General features: G+C 38.2%; 1 protein-coding gene across 2 annotated transcripts in view; it reads right to left on the reverse strand.

Moving 5' to 3' along the window:
- LOC145296652 (GTP-binding protein Di-Ras2-like) overlaps positions 1-21,297 on the reverse strand; it is a 563,663-nt gene extending 542,366 nt beyond the window's left edge. Inside the window, exons 1-2 of one of the 2 annotated variants that reach the window (XM_080142586.1) lie at positions 21,080-21,297; positions 14,956-15,063 (exon numbers count right to left, since the gene is read on the reverse strand). The gene's annotated coding sequence lies outside the window, so the exon portion shown is untranslated. The remainder of the gene's footprint in view (positions 1-14,955; positions 15,064-21,079) is intronic. The other variant, XM_080142589.1, reaches the window with a different exon arrangement.
- Between the last annotated feature and the right edge of the window lie 3,558 nt (positions 21,298-24,855).

The following is a 24,855-nucleotide window of genomic DNA, read 5'->3' on the forward strand; positions in this document are numbered from 1 at the left end:
TTCATACCAATTGTCACTATCCAGCTCCCTTACTCCCCGGGGAGTTGGTCCCCATTTCCCCTTCACTCCTCACATTAAAAATCGGCCTTGTGCCTAATTTGCTCCGTGGGGGAGCAAATAAATACCCTTTTCTTGGCCTTTTGGCCAAGATCAAAGTGTAGTATTTGTTCTCTGATACATACACCGCGCGAGGCACTGCTGTTTTGGCAACAGATTCTCGTGACCGGAACACCTGACGAGCTTGTTGGGTAGCGTTCTGTCCGCACCCCCACTTTATCGGTCTTTCTCTGCTCTCCCCCCTCACAGGGGGATCCGAGCTGATAATTTACGACCTTCCTGCGAGGGTGGGTCGGAAACACTTTCTCTCTTCCCTCCACTAACTTCCCACTCCCTCTCTCAGTTCTATCTCCCCTCTTGCCGCCTTTTGGCGCCCATTCTTTTTGGCGCCAAAGTCGGCTCCCCACTTTGGACGCCGTCTACACGTCACTCTTTTCGGTGATTTTTAAAAGAAGAGGGAACCAAAATGGATACCCCCAGCCCGGGGGCCACCAATATAGATACCCACAGCCAGGGGGCTACGGCTCCCCAAGAGGACGACTCCCCAACAGGAGGAGCAAAAACAACCACTGACGGGGCGTACCGCCCGGATATGACAGCATTGGACGCTCCCCAGGAGGGGGAAAATTTACTAACAGCTCCCCCCCCCGAGGGCGACTCCACCCAAAGGGGCACAAAACCAAAATCGGTTGTAGCATCTCACTACGACCACAAAAAGGAGGAGGTGCGAGGCCAAAAAGGACAATAAAAAGGACAGCGTTTCCCAAGAAAATGAGGGGGCATACCGTCTGGACTTCAAAAAATGAGGAAGGGGCAGACGGCCTCAAAGTAAACAAAAAAGATCATGCTCCCCAGAAGGCCGACTTCCCAAAATGGGAAGCTGCTCCCGAAAAAGACTAACCAAGGAGAGTCAGGCCCAAAAGACCCTGAAAAGGGAGCCGCCCCCCACAAAAGCGACACTCCCACAAGAGGACAGACTATGAAATCTGAGGAGGCAGGAAGCGTCGCCAATAAACAGGCAGTGGCGATCTCCATAAAAGACCAAAAATGGTCTAACCTCACTAAAGGACCCATACCAACACCAACACCACTAAGAGGGTCTGTGTGGGAGAAGACCGTAGAAAAACAACTGTCCCCTCAAGAGTATAGAGATCTGTACCTGACAAAGTACAGACAATACATAGAGGGGGCAGATATAAAACCCATACTGGGTGCCTGGGAGGCGATTGAGGGCAGAGTCCCGTCCTTCGCCATTTTTGATATACTGGAAAACTGCCTTCTGGGGATGAAGAAGGAAGACATGGTGGAGCTCCTCCACAAACTTAACATCCCGGTACTATACCTGTAGCAGAGGAGCTTCGCTATGTGGGACACCCTCCTACTCACCAAAGACGATGTGGAGAGACTCTCCCTCCAAGAAATAAAGCATGGGGGAGTCAAACTAATACCCGAATACCAGGGCAAGAGAAGGACTCGGGTGCAGGTATTTAATGTGCCAACCCAAATACCTGTGGAACTGCTAGGATGCCTCTTCAGCCAGTATGGTGAGATGGAACAGGTGACCCCAGTACGGTCAAAAACTAGGACTCACCTGGGCTGCTACACAATAGCAATGAGGCTGAAGAGAGAGGGTGTTTGGGCGATACCAGCGCTGCTGACATACAAGGACGCCAGCATAACGGTAGTGGTGGAGGGCCGTCGTCCGCACTGCTGGTTATGCCAAAAGCGGGCCACATGGCTAGGAGCTGCCCCCAAAGGGTAACCCCTAATCAAACGACCCAAAAGGTGGTCACAACCCCTGAGGCAGCGCCCGCGCCAAAACAGGCGGCAACAACCCCTGCAACCGCGGCACCAAACCCAGCTCCAAGGAAAACCCAAACCACCCAGGAGGCCAAGGGGGAGGAATGGAGTACGGTAGTGAGACAAAAACAGAAGCTCATAATCCCTTTCGCCACCGTCCCACCATCAGCCCAAAAATTGAGGCAACAGCCTCTGCAAATGCAGCAACAACAGCCACCGCAGCCGTGCCGCGGAAACAGCTGCAGCAACAACAACTACCGCAGCAGCAAAAGCAGCAAGTGCAGCAAAAGCAACAACACCAGCGAGAGCAGCAGCAACAAAAACAGCTGCAGCAGCAACTAGAGGAGCAGACACAACCAACGGTCCCCACACCAATCGAAACGGGGATCAAGCGGAGAAAAGACTGCTTCACTGAGGATGAATCTGCAAGTGAGAGGGAGAATTCAACCTTCCCGGTTCATTCGAAAGAGTAAAAAAGAAAAACAAAAGAAAAGGGGAAGAAAAAGTGGCCCCCACTCCCTGTGAATATACACCACCCCAACAATAAAATCCATTTCCACCCCCAAACCAGACATTGCACCAACACCAGACACTACACCAGCACCAACACCAGGCACCATACAAACACCTGTCCCCACACCAATGCAAACTGAGCCACCACCCCAAAAAGAAAAGGAAAAGAATGAACCAAGGGAAGGGAGAGACTCCTCTGCCTCTCGCAGATCAACCAAATTAAAAGCCCTTGCCTCCGAGGAACTATGTAATGTAGACCCTCTATCTGTGGCAACAGACATTTCCCATCGGCAGAGGAAAAACTTAAAACATCTGCTTGATTACAAACAGATAGAGGGGAAAGATGTAAATATTCCCTCAAATTTCCTGGACGCCCCGCTCCTAATAACTTTTGTCAGAACTCCAGAGGCCTGCAAGACCAACTTGTGGACAAGGCTGCAGGCCGCTGAAGAGGCGCTTCCGGACATCAAACTAGTTAAGAAAAATGACCCTTCTCTTGACGAACTGTCAAAACAATGCAAGGGAAGGGTCCCAGTGTTGGTCCATCCGTCACTCTACAGGGCCATAAAATTAATTTATCCTTTGTATGTCGGCGGCATTGCGAGAGAAGGTCAGGATATGAAAAACCTGACCACCTTGAGCATGGAACATAACGTCGGCGTCCTCTCCTGGGCTGACTTCGGAGCAGAGTGTGACACACCCTAAGGTAGGTACCATGGCTTTGAATTTGGCTATTTTGAATGCGAGGGCCTTGAGATCATCAGGTCGGGTGGCTCACCTCCGGCACGACCTCTTATCCCTGGGAGTGGATGTGGCTGCGGTTTAGGAGACGCATTTCATTTCCTCTGTGGACTGTCAGGTGCTGGCCCGAGATTGAAGTTTTCTCAGTATATGGCAGCCCACGGGGGAAGGGAGTTTCCGTGCTGGTTAAATATACCCTGCCGGCGACAGTCGATGTTGTTCACAGGGATGTGGTGGCAGGCTGGTTGTGGCCGATGTTGCTGTAAAAGATTTTGTGTTTCTGGTGATCGCAATTCATGCGCCCAGCACTGCTCGTGAGAGGGTCTCATTCTTAAGCCAGCTTGACACGTTTGTAGATTGTCAGAAGCGGGTAGTGCTAATGGGGGATTGGAACGCCATCTTAGACCCCAAGATAGATAAGGTAGTAGGCGATGCTAGAGGATCGGAGAGGTGTGAGTCCAGCCTGGCTGATCTGATGACTAGATGCGGTCTGGTCGACAGGTTTCGGGTCAAGCATCCGAGGCGGGAGATGTGGATGTGGACCAATAGCATTTCCTCCTATCCAAACACTTACTTGGACAGGATGCTAGTTAGGAGAGGCGAAGTAGACTTCTTATGTTGTCCCACGTTCACTTGGCTAGGCCAGATGGACCATAAACTAGTTATGGCCTGGCTGAAGCTAGGAAATAGGCCTAAGTTAGTGGCTCACTGGCAGTTAAACACCTCCTTTCTGGAGAGACAAGACTTCCAAGAGAAGCTAATAGAATTAATTCAAAAAGCACGGGAGTAAGTGTTGGGTAGGGCTAAAAGCCAAAATTAAAACCTTCTCCGACAAGTATGCCCAGCGCCTCGCACTAGATAAGGCCAAGATGAAGAAGAAGCTAGAGCAGAAGCTAGCCTGGGCTACGGGGGAGGGTGATAGGGTTAGTCAGAAACTAGCTAAGCAGGACCTTCTGCGTGAGAATAGCGAGCGTTATGAAGGTCTAGTAGTCAGAGCTAGGCATAGAAAGATAGGCAATGAAGCAGTCAATTGCAACACTGACGTGCGCCGTGAAATTTCTAGGCGTGGCTCGGACAAGTAAATTGCAAAGGTAAGACATCCGGATGGATGCACTCTGGAATCAACTCGGCAGATCTGCGAGGGGTTTCGAGAACATTTCGAGGAGCGTTTTATGCAGTAGCCCGATCTCCCAGTCCTTGAGATTAGCGACTATTTAGCTGACTTTCCCCGCCTCAAGGTGGCTAGAACGGCTAGTTGCGAGGGCCGGGTGACGGAGTGGGAGGTTTTTACTGCGCTGAAGCAGGTCAGCTGTGACAGATCGCCTGGACTCGATGGTCTGCCATACGAACTGTATTTGAGGTTGTCGCCCATGTTTTTGCCTCTTCTGATGGATGTGTTCAACCATTGGCTTGCTCAGGGATCCACCCCGGGGCAAGTCACCAGGGGAGTGATCACATTGCTGAGGAAAGATGACGGGCATGGTGGGGAAGAGTTAGACGATTACAGGCCCATAACTCTGCTAAACACAGAGTTGAAGATTTTGGCCAAGGTTCTGTCGAATCGGCTGCAGGTTGTTATCGGTGAGTTGGTTGAACCGGAACAGAACTACGCTGTGAAGGGGAGATCAATTCAAAACAACTTGCACTTGATACGCACAATCCTAGAGGGAGGGATAGATGACGACACCGAAGTCGCGCTGATCAACTTAGATCAGTCCAAAGCTTTTGATAGGGTCGACCATCGTTTCTTGGCATCTGTCTTAGAAGCCGCCAGTTTTAAACCAGACTTCTTCAAGTGGATCTCCGTGATGTATCGACAGCCCACAGCCGTTGTGCAAGTCAACGGAAAGCGCTCAAAACCCTTTGTTATCTCTCGGTCGGTTCGTCAGGGTTGTCTGCTGTCGCCCCTGCTCTATGTCCTGGCTTTGGAGCACCTGCTCTGCAAGCTGAGACGTGGAGAGGCAAATTCGGCCCTGCGCAGAATTGCAACACCCGGTGGTTCGCCGATGATGTCACGGTCTTTGTGTCGAGCTTCAGAGACATCGAGATCGTGTCTGAGGCGCTCGCTTGGTACGAAAGAATTACAGGGACCAAGATAAACCGCAGCAAGTCGGTAGGACTGTGGTTGGGCACCTGGAGTGGCAACGCCAACCTCCCGGCGCTCTTCAGCTGGACGGATCTAGTGAAGGGGGCGCCGATGACCCGCTATGCGCGCGTTTGGGTTGGCAGCAGAGCGCGATTCGTTCCGCTTGGAGCTGGGTGCCAGGTTCAAGTCATCTGAACAATTCGGAGTTCTCTCTGACCTGGCGATTGGCCCGAAATGCACTTCCACTCAACAACATACAATGCAGTTCCGGGTTTTTGGAGTCGCCTGATTGTCCCCGTTGTGGGACAACGGCCATAGAAACGACTGATTATGCTTTCTTTGATTGCCGCGAACTCTGCCGGTACTAGTCGTATGCCAGCGAGATGATGGCTCGCATCAATCCTGAGCATCCTTGCCCAATTACCATATCCAATGTCGTGGACAACATGAGGCTGCTATTGGACAAATCGTCTACCTTACGATCCTGGCCGTGGCGAGAACGGTGATTTGGACGTCGTGTCTGCAAGGTTGCCGGAGGGGGGGGGACGGTGTCTTTTTCTGATCAGGATTCGATTGCTTTCTTTAAACACCAACTACGGGTGAAGATCAGATATGATAGAAGAAGGCTGCATCGCGTGGCATTTGACAGAAGATGGATACATGTAGCAAGTCTGCGTGTACGAAGAGGAGCCAAATTTGAATATGTGTTCCCCGCCTAGGTGTGGAACGCGCAGTTTCATAAAGTAAAATTAAACAAGTAGCTTCTCAGCTAGCTGAGTGTGTGTTCCATCCCTCCCCGATTAGGAAGCCTCCAAGATACCCCCCACCTCCTACTTGCAATTTCTGTTTTCACCCCATCCTCTAAATTTCACCCATCTTGGAGAGAAAGAAATACAAACTAACCCCCATTCCTTACACACAAAATTTTCTTTTCTCCATTCACCCCCATCTAGAGGGCATCCCCACCTAGAGACTGACCCGCAGAAGCGAGTTTCCTTTTACAAACCTAGTGGAACGGGCAGTCTATCAACTAGACGGGGTTGGGAGGGTCCTACTAATCACTTTTTGTTTTCTTTTTTTTTTTTTCCCCCCCACCCTTGACACAAATGAATTATTGTACCATTTCATTGTCATCTTTTTGTTTTTACACGTCAATAAAAAATGTTTTAAAGAATTGGGAGTTAAGTAGGACGTCCCCAGTATGAAAGGGTGAATGCGGTATTATAGTGAAAGAAGATACTAGCAGGGAGAAACTTTTGATTTTGTTTAGTTCTGGAGTGACAAGGATTACCAACGACTCCCACAATCCACCCTTGTGCCTAAGATTTTTGTTCATTGTTGATTTTCACTGTATATTTAACATGAATAAAGGATTTAATATCTTAAAGTGTAGTATCTGTTCTTACTACATGCTGTACTTATGTTTGTAACTTTGTGATATAAAGTGGGGATCACTTTTCTGTATTAATTTAATGTAAAATGATCACCCACTTTACAACCAGTCAGTCTCAAAGCCATTCAAGTCATTCTCCAAATCATTCAAGTTGTTTTTGAAGGGTTCCAGTTATTTTTTAAGGATTCAAGTCATTCTTAAGGTCATTCAATTCATCTTTAAGTTCATTAAAGTCATTCTAAGTCATTTACTTTTTATTTATTTAAGTCATTTCAGCCTATTTTTCGGTCATTTTAGTTTATCTTTAAGAATTTCATGTCAATCCTACACTCACACATTACACGAGAGCACGTGACTAATGGCTATCGGCCTTGTTCTATTGTAATACAACTTTATCTACATCAATATTTGCCAAAGTTCTTGCAACCGGCAGAAAATCTTACAAAAATTGTTATAAAGTGGGTATATCTGTGACATTGTTTAGAAATCAGTTGCTCTTTGAGACTGCTTCATTCAGAATACCATTTTGCAGACTTGACAATTTTCATGATTTGGAATTCAATTGCAAGATTCAATATCTATTTTCTCACGATTCTAAACGCTTTGTAAAAGTTGCTTTTAAATTTAACTTGACAGGAGTAAAATAAGTTTCTGTGCAACTTACTTGCCATAAGTTTAATTTCATAATTCTATAACAATTTCTAATTTGTTTGTTTGTTTGTCTGCAGACTATATGTTTGTTGTTTGCTTTTTTGTTCTCTTGATTATTAATTTTTTCCTACATGTTTATCTATGGAATTTTATTACTTGTTTATAGAATTCTTAATCCACTAGTAAATAACACGATAAAAAAAATAATTTTTAATAATATTCTGCATGTTCCTTCCTTAATAAATTATGCTTTGAAAAAGGCCAAATACAATTTTTGAAGATCAAACTGCTTTAAAAAAAAAAAAAAAAAAAAAAAAAAAAAAAAAAAAAAAAAAAAAAAGGCAAAATTCATGAAATTCTTTTTTAAAAATGCCAATCTGGCAACTCTTGACAAGGGTATGAGAGTGACCTCACTTTGATGGAGCCTCGTTTTCAAATATAATAATATAATGATCATTGTTTCAACATGCTGTTCTCCATCAATGAAAGAAGTCAGCAAAATGTTACAAAAAAAAAAAAGGGAATATTCGAAAGAAACAGGGTAAAAAAAAAAGGAACATAGGTGCTGGATTAAAGGATTAAATTAAAAATTGTGATTTTATTATTTGTATAGAACTATGTAGCACAATATTTTCTGAGTATTAGTACTTATTAATTTATCTCATTTGTGTCAGTTTTATATTTAAAATACAATGGACAATATTTTCATAGAAATGTTTGCTGCATGTTATTGCTTTTTCTGTCCAAAAAAATATTTTTTTTACACTAGACAGAAAAATATTAAACCATATTTGTTGATTAAATATATTTCTTATTCTGTGAAATTTCCACGGGTCTTACTTGTCTCCTTTTGCTTTCTGTGTTGACTCAAGTAGATAAGTAATGCATCAAAGTAGTATGTATGCATGGTTCACTTTCCTCAAAACGAACTTTCCCCGTTCTTTAAATGGCTTACTTTTATGCAAACCATCTAATTTGCATACTAATGGCAAAAATTAAAGTTAATTTGAAAGAGAAAAATCAACTATACATCACCATTGTTTTTTCTATTATTAAACAACTATACTGTTCAAGACGCACAGACATGCATGTTTCTGAAGTAATTTTTTCACTCGCTAGAATTTTCCCTCCAAACCCAATGAATACTGGAAACAATCTCACCTCAACAATCCTGCTAATTTGCTTTTACAATTTTATAACTTGTTATACTATTAGTAATAATCTCATGGGCTTGCATAACATACAATTTTCTATTTTAGTGATTACACATTTAATTGCAGTGGTGTTTTTTTTTTGTTTTTTTTTTTACACAGGCATTATCAACGCCCAGAGGCCACTCAAGGATAAGAGTTAAAGAGTGTACAGTAGAAATTGGACAATATAGTAATCATTAGTAATGAAAATTCGGTAAATTTGTTAACTTATATGGAACGGCTCATCAAGAACTTATTTACGTTAGACTTGAAGACAACCATATTGTAGTCAGCCGGAAAGCAGGAAAACAGAAGACAATTCCACAGGCGTGCAGTTCTAAGAAAGAAGCTTTGTTCATGGAATCTACGTTTAGGTTTATGCACAGATAAAGAGTGGGGGAATTATTGATAGTGTTTTCAGCTAGACGAGTGTTTCTTGTGAAAGTTTGTCGAGGGGGGACCATAGACTGAAGCTCAGTCGAACACGTTCCATGAAAATAACGATACATCAGAGACAAACTCGCAACATCTCTTCTGTGAGAGGTTGCAGGGAAGAGAAAAGGACATCTCATACGAGACTACAAAGTCTATTTTGAACTCTATTACGGCAGGACAAGTCCTTTCTAGCAGCTTCTGCCCAGATGTGGCAACAGTATTCCATCCTTGGACGTACCTGGCTCTTATATAGATAGAGAATTGCATTAGCAGTGAGATATCTACTGGATCGATAGAAAGATCCCACCATTTTTCCAGCGGCCTTGGCAACAGATTTGATGTATGTGTTCCATTTAAGATCAGGAGTAATGGTCAAACCCAGAAGCTTGTCAAAACTGGAGGCCTCCTGAAGACGAGAGCCATTCATTTCAATTGATGCCAGATGTGGATCAGAATGTTGCTGATGTAAAGAGAGAAGCTTGATTTTAGATGAATTAAAAGTAACCAGCCACTCCTTTCCCCATTGTATCACATGCTCAAGAATCGGAGAGAACTTGGTCGTTTACTGTCTTAGATGTGCTACCATAAATGGTAGTGTCATCAGCATAAATGTCTACAAATGATGAAAGGATGTGATTTGGAAGATCATTAATGTAGATCAGGAAGAGAGTTGGGCCCAGGATGGACCTCTGAGGGACTCCAGCATTAATACTGTGAGCTTCTGATTTCTGCCCATCAACCACTACTCTTATGAACCTATCAGAAAGAAATGATTTAATAATTAAGACGTTTCCAGCTATACCGTAGCTGGAGATCTTGTGAAGTAAACCTTTATGTCATACTCTATCAAAGGCCTTTGATATGTCAAGAGCAATTGCCCTAGAAAGGTTGCCTCCATCGAGAGATTTGCTAATCCTATGAGATATAACTGTAAGCACATCTGCTGTAGATCTAGCAGAACAGAAACCATATTGAGTGTCACTAAGAAGGTTATTTCTGTTGAGATGGTTGATAACTTCTGTATTCAACAGATTCCAGCAACTTACTCATGACGCACAGGAGACTTATTGGCCTGTACTGAGAGGGGGATGAGCGATCATCAGAATTCTTAAATACAGGGCATACTGATGAGATTTTCCAGGGTGATGGGAAGCTATTCTCCTTAAGACAATGTCTAAATAGTTTTATAAGTATGGGCGCCAGTTCTGGTTGAAGTTTTTTTTAGTACTATAATTGGAATACCATCAGGGCCAGTTGCTTTACTGGAATCAAGGTTTTTGATTAGCTTGGCAACATCACGTACAGATATATGTATATCACATAGCGTGTTTTCTGATACAGGAGGAAATATTGGGGGTTGATGGCCTTGGTCGCAAAGGGCAGAATTAGCTGCAAAGTTCTTGGCAAAGATTTTGGCTTTGTCTGATACTGACGAGATTACCTCGGGTCCATTGGTGATAGTTGGGATAGAGCACACGCTTCTGTTCAGGATTCTGTTTGCTATTTGCCAAAACTGGTGGGAACCAAGCCGCTGCTCAGCTACTTTGGACTTAACAGATTGAGCATACAACCATCTTGCGTTCTTTATTACTTTCTTACAATGGTTGCTGGCAGTCCTGAAAGCGGCTTTAGTTTCCATACATCTATTATGTTGGAAAAAAAGTGACTTCTGTGAGTAATGGCAGCAGCACATTCTGGAGAAAACCATGGCTGGCTGTTAGGTTTTTGCTGGAACTTTTTTGAGGATATGAAACGGTCTATACCTACAATTAACCATTCCGTCAGGTCTGATACTATAGAGGACACATCCTTTTTAAACATGGAACACAGAGGTAGATCCGATATAAATGTACGGAAACTATCCCAGTCAGCCTTAGTGTATCGATATACTGTACGATGGAGAGGTACGTCTGGGGACTTATTACATTTCATTTTTATCTTAATTGATACAACAGAGTGGTCAGAAGATCCAAGAGGAGACAGAACAGAAACTGAACATAGTTCAGGGCAAGTTGTGAGAAAAAGGTCTAGTAGACTTGCATACTGGCCGTCATTGTCGGGCACATGGGTGGGTTCGTGAACAATCTGAGTGAGATCATAAGCAATGGAGAAATCATGACAGAATCTCTGCTCATCAGTCTTGTTTGAGTGGGTCAACCATTCGATATTGTGAACATTGAAGTCTCCACATACGTGAATGTTAGCTGAAGGATAAGCAGATAAGACTTGGTCAATTTTCTCAGATATGCTTTTAAAGATAGTAACTCTGCTGTTGTGGGGGCGATAGAGAGTAAATATAAATGCAGTAGTGTGAGCTAATGCAATCCGGAAGCACATATAGGGTAAGTTAGGATCTTACCTGGAGATGTCCCTACCACATGGAAAGCCATCTTTTATATAGGCACATGCCCATAGCGACCTTGGGGGTCAGATTTAGAAGTTAAGTTAGAGTATCCTTTAATTGCAAACTCTTCTAGGGAAATAGCTTGTCCAATGCCAGTTTCACTTAAAAATAAAAGGTCTGGTTTAGTCTCCTGTAATTGGGTTTCAACCTCTGGAAGGTTAGCATGTAGACCCCTGATGTTGGAGAAGGAGACATGGTAGTGGGGCTCTGCATTGGAAGTTGAAGAACTGGGTTTAATCATGTATTTTTTCTTGAAACTTGTCATGATGGAATTTTGGAATTTGTGGACTAGGTCGTCAGATTTACTTAGAGCAGAACAGAGAGGGGAACTAAGAGAGAAAAAGAAAAGAATTTTTTTTTTTTTTTGTAGAACATAAGGTAAAGCCGTAACAATTACCCACTAATATGTCATCGAGAGACCCCACCAGAAGCTACTTCATGGTCCAGAATCCATTCACCAAATGGCAATACAGCAGCCCCAGTACTTTGCACCTGCTGATAGGACAGCCTCCTTAGGGGTTAATCCAAGGTTCAGGTCCCTGACTAACAGGCGGATAACGTCAGCCCAGATAAAATGTTTACCTCCAGCACCCTTACTAGTGACATGGTTACAAGGATAGACATAGAAACAGAAAATTTCCGCCATCTCTGCCAACTGTTCACGCAAAATACTGCCAACCTAGAAAACAGCTTTTTCTTCTCCCTTAATTTGGGGAATCAACAGACTCTGGGATTTTATTTTAATGGGTCTCTTGGAAATTTATGTCCCAAGACAATTCTATGAATCCTTGTTACGGTTCTAAATGGGCCTCCATTCATGTTATTGAAATCAAGTGATATTTTGTGAATGATAAGGCACAAATATGAAGAAATAAATTGGATGAAAACGATTCTGTATGGATCAATAATAATTATTTATTATATAAGAACAACTAAAAAATAATTGCTTTGAAAATGAGGATGTATTAATTGATGTCATTGGTCGAACCAACATTGAACATTTTCCTGTTTTCTATCCTATTATCATCTGATCCTAATGCAAAGTCAGATAACTCATGATTTCAAAATGGTTAAGGGTATTAAACTTTAGCTGTCATCTTGGATTAAATCTGTTCCATCTAACAGATGCCCCCCCCCCATGCTAGTGGGACCTTAAGAAATTTGACCCAATTGTTTCTTGTGCCATTTCCCCTTACTCTCTCTCTGGACCCTTAACAAATCAATTAACTTTTGTCAATGTTGTAAACTAAAAAGCAAAACCATTTATTAACAATATCGTTTTCTCACATGTTACTTTTAGAAATGATTTCTGAATTCATTTATTGATATATATAGTCATGTTATAAACCATTTTGATATATATAGTCATGTTATAAACCATTTTGATATATATAGCCATGTTATAAACCATTTTGATATATATAGCCATGTTATAAACCATTTTGATATATATAGTCATGTTATAAACCATTTTGATATATATAGCCATGTTATAAACCATTTTGATATATATAGCCATGTTATAAACCATTTTGATATATATAGTCATGTTATAAACCATTTTGATATATATAGCCATGTTATAAACCATTTTGATATATATAGCCATGTTATAAACCATTTTGATATATATAGTCATGTTATAAACCATTTTGATATATATAGCCATGTTATAAACCATTTTGATATATATAGTCATGTTATAAACCATTTTGATATATATAGCCATGTTATAAACCATTTTGATATATATAGCCATGTTATAAACCATTTTGATATATATAGTCATGTTATAAACCATTTTGATATATATAGTCACGTTATAAACCATTTTGATATATATAGTCACGTTATAAACCATTTTGATATATATAGGCACGTTATAAACCATTTTGAAACGCATTTTTCACTATCAAAGTGTGTTATTTGTTACCTTACTCAATCTCCTCATTCATTTTTTTTTTTTTTTTTTACAGGCTTTTCGACAGCATGGACAAAATTCAAATCCTCACGATTTTCTTGTTCCAGTTCAAACTAGGCTGAAAAGCTGCCAAGATAGCTTGTGATATCAGTGATGAATTTAGCCCAGGAACCAATGAACATGTGGCACAACGAAGGTTCAAGAAATTTTGCAATGGTGATGAGAGCCTTGAAGATGGAAACAGTCACAGCCGGCTAACTGCAGTTGATAACGAACATTCGAAAGCCTTAATTAAAGCCAATCATCACAAAACCACACGAGAAGTTGCTGTTGAACTCGAAGTTGAACACTTACCAGTCGTTTGTCATTTAAAGCAAATAGGGAAATCAAAAAAGTTGGATAAATGGGTGCTGCATGAATTGAATGATAATCCCAAAAAATCGTTTTGAGGTGTCTTTTATGCAAGAAAAACGACGCATTTCTCAAGCAGATTGTGACGTGTGATGAGAAGTGGATCCTTTACAAGAACCAGTGATGTTTAGCACAGTAATTGGATGCTGGAGAAGCCCCACAACATTTCCCGAAGCTGAAATTGCACCCCAAAAAAGTTATGGTGACTGTTTGGTGGTCTGCAGCCGGTCTCATCCATCACAGCTTCTTGAAGAAGATTGCGGTGGAGAAGTACTATCAACAAATTGGCGAAATGCACCAGAAGCTCCAACGTATGTGCCCAAGATTGGTCAATATGAAGGGACCAAACAACGCTCGGCCGCGTTTTGCTCAACTGACCGTGCAGAAGCTGAACGAATTGGGATACAAAATTGCCTCATCCGCCATATTCACCGGACCAGTCGCCCACCGATTATCACTTTTTCAAGCATCTCGACAACTTCCTGCACAAAAAAATGCTTCAAAAGCTGAGATGATGCAGAATTGCCCTTCAACAACTCCATCGCTTCTGGGTTTTCTATGCTAATGGGATAAATAAACTTGTTTCTCATTGGCAAAAATGTTGATTCTAATGGTTCTTATTTCGATTAGTAAAGTTTATTTTGAGTCATGATCTTTTGAAGTCGAATGTCAAACAACATTTTTGCACCAACCTAATTAGAAATTCAAATTTTAGGAGTAACTGAAGATTGGGTATCTTGTCTGCCATTTTTGAAAATCTAAAAATAAATAAATAAATAAATAGATATAAATAAATAAATATAAATAAATAAAAAGGGAGATAACTCCAGTCAAACTTGCAAGATTTATGTTGTAATGCCTACAAAATCCCATGAATCCTTTAAAAAATGATTTTCTTATTTAAAAATAAAATTAGTTGATCAATTTACGTGATTTAAAAAAAAAAAAATTTTTCACTTCATCATGGGGTACATACATCATACAGAATTTTCTTTATTTTTCATACAAGGAGAATTCTGCACTAAAACCTTTTAATTTCTTTACAAAAATACTTGATCATTTTAGGTCATTTTCAGTGTACGCTAATATTTTTAAATAACAACAATTTATAAAGATTTCATGTTATTTTTAACTAGTATATTTCATAGCATGCACAAGCACAGAAAATATATTCAGAAACACCTTACGAATTTTGGTGAAATAAATTTTTCACTTCTTTTAATGCTGTATTTTGAAAGTCAATTTTAAATGTTAGGAAAAAAGAAAGAAAAGTACCCATTTTTCTTCAATTTAAAACACCTTAATCCAAAATAAAAAGTAAAAAAAAAAAAATTTTTTTTAAATACTTACCGAATTTATTTTGCTGAAAACAAGTCTCCAGAAAGAATCCTTTCAAGTGGCATCGATTGGCGTACTAATGTATCAGCATCCCAAGTGATTTAATGCATATAATAAATGCTGAAAACAAAATAAACTTTAAATTTAAAAAATCGTCCCCATTTATAAAAGTCATGTTTTTAATTTTTTTATTTATTTAAAAACTTGGCGTTCACTTAATAATCCAAATTTAAATTATAACGTAACTTTAATACTGATGAAAAAGTAGGCATTTATTTGCTTCCCCACCAAAGCAAAATGTGACACAAAGTCGTTTTTAATGTGGGAGAAAACCAGCTCCTCAGCCTCCTCACTAGGTATGTCAGAAATTTTGTGAAAAATAGTGAATAATTCCACTCCATCTTTCCAAACTTATAACTCATCGAAAAATGTAATTCAAGCGCTATTTTTTTTTTATTTTTTATTTTTTTTTCGATTAAAGGAGCAAGGACCAAGGTTTCATTAAAAAAAAATAAATAAATAAAATAACGTGGTTTAAAAAAAAAAAAAAAAGTTTAAAACTTCGAACTTTACAGGTAAATTTCTAAAAAACACTACTTTTTTTGTTTTAAATTTGAATATATTATTTATTGACCTTTTCTCTTCAATTTGTGATATATAAAACTTTGGTGAGTAAATTAATTATTTACTTTTTAATAGACACTTGAAAATGGGGAGGGGGTGGCGTGAATTAAAAAAAAAGTTTGTCTAAAATATTATATTCGGTTTATTGGAAAGAACATAAAATTTCACATTGACCCTGGAAATATCGTAAAAATAGAATCGATAGAAAAATTTTGATAGATTTTTAAAGTTTAAAAATGGAAAAATATTGAGTTCGTAAAATTCATTACTGTTTCTTAAAAAATAAAAAAAAAATATTTCTATTACTTTTAAAACAACTTTAATATTTTATTTTGGAAGTACAATCCATAAAGAAAATAAATAACCCACTTTTAAAAGAGAAATTATGAGATTTTTATATTTTATTCGCAGTTTCGTGTTAGGGGTGTCAAAAATTCGGTATTATTATACAAACACCGTGACAGCGTTAGGGTTAGGGTTTAGGGTAAATTTATACAAACACCGTGACAGCGAATTAACCCTAACCCTAAACCCTAAACCCTAACCCTAACCCTAACGCTGTCACGGTGTTTGTATAATAATACCGGGTTTAGGGTTAGGGTTAGGGGTTAGGGTTAGGGTTAATTCGCTGTCACGGTGTTTGTATAAATTTACCAAAAATTCCTACAAAAATTCTGATACACCTAGCTCCTCACAAAGGACATGCTGAAAGTATGCAAAAATAAAATTACCTTAGTATAGAAGGGTTCATCCTCTATTCACTTGTATAGCATCAGAACATTTACTACACTCTGATCCTGTTTTGTGCCAGGAAAAAGTAATGGCACTTGCGCATTTCGGATTTTGATGACAATTTTTTGGTTTTCATTTTTGAAGACTTCCATTTGGAACAGGGGGAGACAATTCAAAAAGTTCTTAAAATTTTTCAAAGAATTTCTCCGAAAATATTTGTTTTGCATAACAAATTCAAAGCAAAATCCATTAAATTGATAGTGCTTGTTAAGGTAGAGTCGACAGATCGAGTTGTTAAAATATGCCGCCATAACTAAAACCAATATTACTTAATAAAGTGTTGTGTCGAAAATAGTAATATATTCAAATATTATGAAATTTTAATGAGTAGAAAAACTGCTATTGTGTTTTTAGTAAAAAAAAAAAAAAAAATATCGCTATAGGCCAGCATTTTAGCCTCTGAGTTATGTCCCTTGCAATTAAAATCTTGCCTATGTTGAAACATCTACAAAAAATTGCACCCCCCCCTTTTTTTATAAGAATTACTTTCAACCATAACATTATACTCAATGAATTTTCGTAATATTTAGATAAATTACTATTTTTTGATATCGCACGTAATATTTTTGCTTACAAAAACATGTTTAAAAAATCGATTTTTCGACAATTTTAACAAACAACAAATTAACACAGTAGCATAAAATTAAACAATTATTTGAACATTTATTGAATTAAAATAATTTTATTAGGTTTTATAAGATTCAAAAAGTGGTAAAAAAATAAAATAAATGTTACCAAAGGCAAGATAGTTACTCTTCTACCTAACTGGACAGGTTTTTAGTGTTTTTTACTAAAATGTAAAATGTTTAATCGGCTCGAAAAACAAGAAAGTTCAAAGGGTATGCGACCACAAGAAGAAAAAAATGACCGCCTACCCTTTAAAAACGCTTGTTTTTCGCGCCGAATAAATATTTTATATTATGTAAAAACACTAAATATGTACCCAGTTAGGTAGAAGAGTAACTTATCTTGCCTTTGGTAACATTCATTTGTTATACATTTGTTTTTTGACAACTTTTTCGAATCTCTGTGGATTGTAAAACAAAACCAAAGATTCGAAAACTAGACATCCAATAATTTTATAGAAATTACCATTACCTTAACGATAGTTAAATGTTTAATTTAGAACGTTACCATAACAAAAATAAAGGTAAATAGGGATACGCTACAACAGAACACCGACAATTCTAATTTGTTTTTTTCTTTAGGGGAAATCGAGGTCGCTGACAACGAATCTGATAATCAAACACCCGTCGCAAATTTACCGTTTGCATGGTATTACCCCCTGAACCCAGGGACTATTTTCCAGCTTCCTTTTACGCTACGCACGAGCGCGCGGTCGCGCGGTAACATAAACGCCGGCTGTTGAATGTCCCTTAACGTAGTAAACTGTCTTTCCACATCTTTTGTGGAACATTTAAAATTATATGAAAAAGAAGACAAGCACTCCAAGTGTGTGGGGGCGATAAAGGTCGGAAAGACTTTCTTTTTTTTTTTTTTTCAGAACATAGAATTTACAATTTTTTTTTTTTTTTTTTTTTCATTGGCGGACAATGCAAAATTCGAAAAAAAAGTTGTCTAAAACAAAATTTTAAAAAATACATTATAGTACTTTTGGGGAATTTTTTTTTCTATCTTACGTAGTTTTTAATGCATTTTAAACAGTTTTCACGAACGGTTTACAAAAACATAAGCACCAAACATTTTTATGGTTTTTGTTCTTTTATGGGGGGAGGGTCAATTAGAGAACTTGTGTGACTTAACAGGTGCTTTCTGCGGTTTAATTAACCGTTTTTCCGGAAATAACGCGCTGAGATTTACCGATTACCATTAAACATTTTTTTTTAGATTTTACTGTTTTCTGTATACATGAGGGGGAGGGGGTGTTGAAGCGCGCACACGCCCCAACACCACCCACCCCGCCTCCTCTATTTTATTGGTAAATCTCGGCGCGTTATAATGTATTTTTTAAAATTTTGTTTGAGACAACCTTTCTTCGAATTTTGAATTGGCCGCCAATGAAAAAAAAAAGAAGAAAAATTGAACTTTCTGACATTATCCCCCCCCACACACACACACACTTGCAGTGCTTTTCTTCTTTTCATATAATTTTAAATGTTCCACAAAAGATTCATACGGCATGTGAAAAGGCAGTTTACTACGTGAAGGCACATTCAACAGTCATCGTTTATGTTACCGCGAGCTCGCGCATAGCGTAAACAGAAGCTGTAAAATGGCGGAAAATAGTCCCTCAATACCATGCAGCAAACGGTAAATTTGCGACGGTTTGATTATCAGATTCGTTGTCAGCGACCTCGATTACCTCTAAAAAAAAAAAAAAAATTAGAGTGGTCGGTGTTCTGTTATAGCGTATCCCTATATTTACCAAAATAAATAAAAATTAAAAAACAATTGTTGAAACTTCTATTCAACTTTTTTTTTTTTTTTTTTTTTTTTCCTAAATTGAGTTTTAGGTTTCATTTAGCAAAAGTAGGTTTCGCGCCTATTTTCCGTAAAAATTACTTTTAACTATAAATAATTGATACTTTATGCACTTATTGAACCGTGCTGAAATGATAACCTTATTTAGAAAGACATTCTTAATATAGGGACGGTGTTTAACTATTCTGTACTTTCACCTATGAACGTAATAAAAAAAGATATCGTAAAACTAGCTTGAAAATACTATTTAAAAATAGCGCGGTTTAATAAGTACGCAAGCACCAAATAATTTTCTAGTTGATGAATTTTCATAATTTATGGATATATTACTATTTTCGACATGACAATTAAGTACTGCTGTTTTTGCTGAAAACCACATATTTGAAAAATTGATCTGTCAAGTACCTTAACATTTCCAAACAAATTCAGAAGACCGTTTATAACTCTTTCCTTGCCGCGGATGGAACTTTCTTAAAATGAAAATTCAATGCGGGCATGCAAAAAACTGACCATGAAAATAATTCAGTGCCAGAGAATGCTAAATTGTACACGCGCTCAATTTCTTTATTTGGTAAATTTTTACCTGGTTTCTTTCCACCTTAACATTTTCCTTTATTGAATCACGACCTTTCGGTATGCTGAAAACGAATATTGCATTTAAAATTTCCGCAAATAAGTAGTCTTCCGGGTATTAAGCACTTTCATTTATTTTATTGCTGGTGACTGTTTTCGTATACGCACGCTTTTGCGTGTAAACGCAACCCCGAGAAACTACGCTTGTGCGCAGTTTCGACGCGCGTGCGTATAAACGAAACCGCGACTGACAAATCGATCCACCTATTGGAATCACTCGATGATAGCACACACACGCCCGTCTTATATAAAGGAATTTTTCATTTATTAATCTAAGGGCAATGATATCCGTTGTATTCCGTATGTTTTCACTAGTCGTCATGTTTGTTTTCGCGCATGCGTGCATTTAATTTTTACGCGCGAGTAGTACCAATATGGGGGATCGATCGATTTACTAGAACGTTGTATTAGAAACTGCGCACCTCCTCCTTACAAATAATATATATATATATATATATATATATATATATATATATATATATATATTATGGTAGATTAGTGTGCAGTCGATAATAATCCGTTGAAAAAAAATGAAAAAGACGAAAAGAAAAAATACAAGGAGTGTGCATTGTACCAAAGTCCAAAGTTTTTTTTGTGTGTTAACAGCCTTAAACATAACAGAAAATAATTAAATAAATATTATTTAACGATGAAACCGTTTTCAATGCAAATCTTAAACAAAAGAAAGGGTACATTTTTCCTTGGTTTCCACCTTAACATCTTTCTGTTAAATGACGACTTTTGTGGGTTTTCGGGTATGCTGAAAACGAATAAATTTGTAAAACTCGATTTGTCAGTCGCGGTTTCGTTTACACGTGCGCTCGCGCGTACCAAAATGGCCACCGACAATAACATAAGACATGACATTGCTTAATATCCGGAAAACTACTTATTTGTGGAATGTAGTCTTCGTTTTCAGCATGTCCGAAAACAAGTTGTCATTTAAAAAGAAAACATGGTGCTAGTGCACTTACTGATCCGCGCTATTTTTTTAAATCACATTTTCAAGTTTAATTAAAGTGTTATGTTTTTTTATTCAATTGTAAGGTTAAAGTATAGAATAGGTACAAAAAACTCTCCTCTCCCCATGTTAAGAATGACTTTTTAAATAATAACGATATTATTTCAGCACGGATCAATAAGTGCACTGCAGCCACTGCAGTACTGCACTAGTACCGAAAACATTAAGGTGGAAACTAGGTAAAAATTTACCTTTTCTTTAAAAAAAAAAAAAAAATTTTAAGTTTTTTTTCCACACCTTTTTTTTTGTGGAAGTTAAGTTCGGTTTTTAAAAATATTTTAATTAATGAATTATGCTCCAATTTCTGCAGACCGAAATTGTTATGCAAATACAAAAGTTTTATTTAGTGTCATATCGGGAGAATAGACACCTAGACAAAAATGAGTACTTCCGCAGTTTACGTGCCGTGTTGAAATAATATTATTTTTTAATCCATTGTTCGGCTTTGTTAACTATTCTGGATTTTCACTTAACAATTTAATAAGTTAAATTTTTACGGTATTTTTTTTTTAATTTAGAAATATCTAAAAAAAAAAAATAATAATAATAAAAAAATGGCACGGTTCCGGTTCATAAACTGCAGAAGTAGCACAAAAAGATTTCAAAACAAGTGAAAAGAATTACCTTTTTTAAAACTGCCGGATTTTTCTGGTTGAAGAGACTTGCAGTAAGCATTAATTAATAATTAACGTAATAATTATTAATTAATAATTAACGTAATAATTATTAATCAGTTAAGTACTTAGAATAAATTAAGCGGTACTTCTTGACATTATTAGCTAAATTTAAACTAAAAATCCCATTAAAAAAATGAATGATTAAAACAATGGCTTTTGTATATGTGGAAAAAACAAAAAATGCGCGACCATTTCTCGTGTGTGTGTGTGTGTATGTATATATATGTATATGTATATGTGTATATGTATACGTGTATATATATATATATATAACGTTTCTCTCACTTACATGACTTACATATGTTTTTTTTTGTTATTTATTTATTTATTTTTATTATTTATCAATTGTTTAAATTAAAAATACAATCGGGTAATTTACCAAAAATATCTTTTTTAAATCCCTTTTTTTTTTAATATCCATAAAAAAATTTGCAAAGAAAGAAAAAGAAGAAAGAAACAAAAAGAAAAAACTAAACGAAAAGAAGAAAGAGCGAAAAAAAAAAAAAAAAAAAAAAAAAAACTAAACCGGCTAAAATTCTCTGACTACACTTCACCTTTTCTGTCCTCGGTCAGTGGAGGAGAAATTCTTCTAGACTGAGACAATTTTGAGTTTTGTTCTTATTCAGAGTGCCCCATTTCCAGGAGCTGGAGTTTCCCCACATTAAAAACCGGCATTGTGTCCAACTCTGCTCTCGTAGGGAGGTAAGTAAACAGGAACTTGCTTTTTAGACAACGTCTCGTTTTAAACTTGTTCTCAAGTCATTTTCTCATAGCGATCAAATTGTAGTACCTGTTCATGCCTGACTTACACTGGTTTGGTTTACACGTGGATTAAAATGGTGTGCTTCTTTTTTTTCGTTGTTAAGAGGCCATCCTCCCTGGCATTGTCTCCTCACTTGAAAGACAGTCGCCTCAGATAACCCTACCTTGAAATACTATCCTGATCACAGCAAATTTTGCGCTCGCCCAGAGTGAGTAGGTTGGAGAGGGTGGAGTTAGAATCCCCCCCCCCACACACACACCCACACTTTAAACTTACTTCATGTTTAACGTTGCTACAAGTGGGTGGGAAGCTGCTAAATAACCTCAGAATTGTTTTTTGGGCGGGGGGGGGGGATAAAAAAGTTAAAATAAAAAAGAGAGAAAATTTAAGACCAATTTTGAGGGAAGAAAAAAGTGAAAATAATTGAATAAAAAATAAAATTAAGAAAGAAGGCGAACTTTTTATTTATTTATTTATCTTATGTTGTATCATTTATCTTCGGACATTATCTTGTTTAGATATTAATTTCTCATACCAACTTAATAAAGTAAAACATCATATGGGGGAAGGGTCAATCCATAATATATAATCCATTGATTCAATAATATGATCCATTCGGTCATCCATATATCGAATTGTTTAATTGTTATCGTGTGTTTTGTTATTACTGCTTAGAATTGCTAATATTATGGATGAACAAACTTAACATTAATAATTTTTTTTTTTTTTTGTTACTTTTAAAAAATATATATAAAGGTAAATCTATTTTCTTCTTTTTTTACGTGATTTTCTTTTTTTGTTGTTATCTTTGTTTTCTTTTTCTTTTTTCAATTAAAAATCAATTAAACGCGAATAGTCCGTCTGCATTTTTATGTGAACGGAACGGATAGGCTTGTTGTTGTTGATAAGATGAAGAAAGCCGAACGAGTAAAGTGCGGCTCCGCTGTGTCGGCTCGGTTGCGTGGCAAGCATGGCTACTGCTGTCGTCTGCTACCAGCAAAAAATACTCATCGACGACATGATAACGAAGATATGGAGTCATGGACTGTTGGTTGCCGACTGGACCCGCCCTTTTCTTTTCTCCGTTTTTCATCATGTCGACGACGAGCGTGACAGAGATTCTCTTAATTTCCAGTGCATAATTCCTGCAATGAGTCGAGGAACTTCTTCTTCTTTTTTTTTTTAATTTCTTTTACTCACTAGGAGTAGTCACACAGGCCATCATCAAAGATTTGCCTTTGAGAACGACTTGTGGTTCTCTCTGAAGTCTGAGTGATAAAAAGTTTCCCCACGGACTTCTTTCGATAATCTTTGTGAATTACTTCTTTCGATAATCTTTGTGAATTAATTAATTAGCATTATCGTAACAGCCGCTTACCATTGATTTCTCGTTGGCTGCGACCATTGGTTTTCATTGGAATTTGTGTGACAAAAAGCCTCCAAGAGATCCCAGTCCTCTTTGCACTCATTGAGCAGAGGTCTGGTTAGTGTTTTCTCTCCTCAGTCTTTCCATCCTCCTTGACCTTCCTCACTTATTTGGCATTGCGTCAGTTTTTGGCGACACACACACAAAATTCGAGGGAAGGTAGGGGGTTACAAATATACAGTTCCAGTTTCATGATTCCATGTGATACTCCTTTGTGTTTTACGTCTGTAGCATTTTCTGCATGTTCAGTTTGTGCCTGTAGGTCATGTGTGTTAGTCTCTGCATTCAAAGGTTTTCTTTAATATTTCAACAGTTTTCATTACTGTATCCGTTGTACCTTACCAGCCATCCCTCGGATTCCAATCTCTCCCATTCTATTTTCAAAGTTTTTTGGTATTATTCTTAGCGCTCCTACTATTAGTGGTGCTATCCTGACTTTTTTCATCTGTCGGGATTATTTCACCAACAAGAAGAGGGGGGGGGATGTAAGAAAAGGCAGTAAGGGCTTGCAACGAAATGGTGACGTTGCTTACAAGCAGTATTTTCTTTCCTTGTAAAGTTAACAATTAACAGGTAACGTTTGCCGAACAACAGTAACGAGGTAATCAGTCTAAGAGACGCCAACCGACTCGCAAGCTAGGTAACCAGGTTCTTATCTAATCACTAACCCGTAGTGAGACAACTCCTTTTATAAATACTGTTATATTCCTAAATACTTAGGAAATAAAGACAAACGTGAGTTACACCGAGTGGTATGTGTAATGGGGTTTATTTATAATACAGAAACGTAAGGCTGCTCGCCTAAGGTAAATAGAAGTACATAGTAACAAGTATGGGGAAGAAAGTCTGATAATCAACACGTAAGACTATCCGTCTTACTGCGACTGCTTGTCTGCCGCTGTCTGCCGCTGTCTGCCAAACAGTCCAATATATATATACAGTTTGTAACCGGTGTATAGCCAGTTATGTTCCTTCACAACACCTCCCCCTGAAGCTGAAATCTTCCTGATTTTAGCTTAAATACCTCTTCCTTTTAGGGTCAGGGCTTAATCTCCTGGTAACTTTTCTCTTTCTTGCGCTTTTCCTTCTGGTCAGCGTTACCCGGGGTAAAGGTTTCTGTCCAGCCCGTATGGTCGGTTCAGGCGAAATATTCATTGTTTGCGGTACACACGCTGGTTTTGGTATATCAAAAATATCGCACAATGTTTCCATTGGTGTCTCTTCCACATTTGGAGACAGTCTGGGACGTATTTGATTTCTGTGTCTTTTGCAGACAAAACTTAATCCTTGGATGGTATAGACCATGCTCCCAATCCTTTTTTTGATAATACCTTCAACCCACTGATTTCGTCCATTTTGAAAATTTTTGAAATATACATTTTCACCTGGGGAGAAGCACTTGGTATTAAGGTTTTCTTTTTTGAAAACTTTCTTTTTCTCTGGTAGCAGCCTATCGAAGACAGATCTTATCTTTCTTGCAAACATTAGCTCAGCCGGGGAAGAATTGACATTATTATTAGGATTTGGTGTCACC

Source organism: Euprymna scolopes, chromosome 17, assembly GCF_053919585.1.
Source record: "Euprymna scolopes isolate OS-2025 chromosome 17, ASM5391958v1, whole genome shotgun sequence".
Taxonomy (NCBI): domain Eukaryota; kingdom Metazoa; phylum Mollusca; class Cephalopoda; order Sepiida; family Sepiolidae; genus Euprymna; species Euprymna scolopes.